Below are 1,528 nucleotides of genomic sequence, written 5' to 3' on the forward strand. Positions count from 1 at the left end.
GTATATGTGTGTATATATATATATATATATATATATAATATACACACACGCACAATCACACAGAGCTAAAGCTAGACGGAGAATAAAGTAAAACTATGTGACATATTAAAATACAAGTAAATATTTATATATTCCTGGCGAATTTCATATTTTATATAAATATTAAACTTTCAAAATACAAATCGCCGTTTCGCACTCTCTGTCATTCTTTCTTTCTGTCTTTCTTTCTCTTTTCTCTCTCTCTCTCTCTCTCTCTCTCTCTCTCTCTCAAACACACACGCACACTATTCCTCTTACACTACGTGTATATGTGTGTGTGCGTGTGTGCGTGTATGCCTGTGTGAGCGTTTCGCGCGTATGTATGTGTATGTATGCGTGCATGCGTGTGTGTGTGTGTGTGTGTGTGTGTGTGTGTGTGTGTGTGCACGCGTGCGCTATAATGCTATTTGGTTATTTAACAAACGAGTAAATTATTCCGTGTGTGCATTCCTCGGCGTGGTAGATTATCAATATGAAGTCTCCCACATTTATTATATACAGGAGCAGAGAAACACTCACTCAAACGAATAAACACAAACAAGCACACGCACTGATAGAACCGCAAACACACATATTCACCTTAATTCATTCTCTCTCTCTTTTACCCACTTTATCTCACTGTCTATCTCACCCGAACTTCCTCTGTGGCTCACTCACACATCCTCTCCCTCCGCCTCATCCTCTCTGTCTCTCTGTCTGTCTCTTTCTCTCTCCTACCCTTTCTACTTATCACGCGTTTCTAGCCTCTACCTCACACGTTATCTTTCTACTTATCACTCGTTTCTTCCTTCTCACTCTGTCACACCTAATTCTACAAAACAACCGCCTGTGCACAATTTTCAGTTGCAGCGGAGGAATATATCTTCATTCATATATATATATAAAACGTGTAGGAAAGGTCCTTTAGTTTCTTTCACTCTTTCACTTTCTCTGTTTTTCTGTCTAACTCTGTCTCGATTTCAACCCACCCCACAAAGACACACACATAGATACACGCACACAATGTTTTTTTTTTCTTTACGGAACACCACAACGAAAGATTATTGGAGCAGATTACTTCAACATAAGAAAAGGAGAGAAAAAAGTGAAGTTTTGGATTAAAAAGAATCCAAACATTTCGATTTATTTAAAGGCAAAATTTAGAAATAAATAAAGTATGAAGCAGACACTAGGAAGTCTAAGTTACTGTGACAGTTGTGTATTATTCGTTTGTTGTTTGATTTAAGTCATTGCCCTGTAGTATCTAGTTTTAATAGGCCTGATTCTTATCGTATTGTTTCATTCTGACAAACTGCTAGCTTACAAGGCCAGAAACAAACGAAAACAGGTTGCCAAGAGCTGGAGAGTAACAAAAAGGAAAAACACAAAAACAGACCAAAATGATTGCACATCTAAACAAAATAATAACACCCATTGCGATATTTATTTACATGTATAAATAAATGAAAAAATATATATGTATACGTATGTGTGTGTGTGTGTATATATA

This window comes from Octopus bimaculoides, chromosome 8 (genome assembly GCF_001194135.2).
Source record: "Octopus bimaculoides isolate UCB-OBI-ISO-001 chromosome 8, ASM119413v2, whole genome shotgun sequence".
In the NCBI taxonomy this organism is placed as follows: Eukaryota; Metazoa; Mollusca; class Cephalopoda; order Octopoda; family Octopodidae; genus Octopus; species Octopus bimaculoides.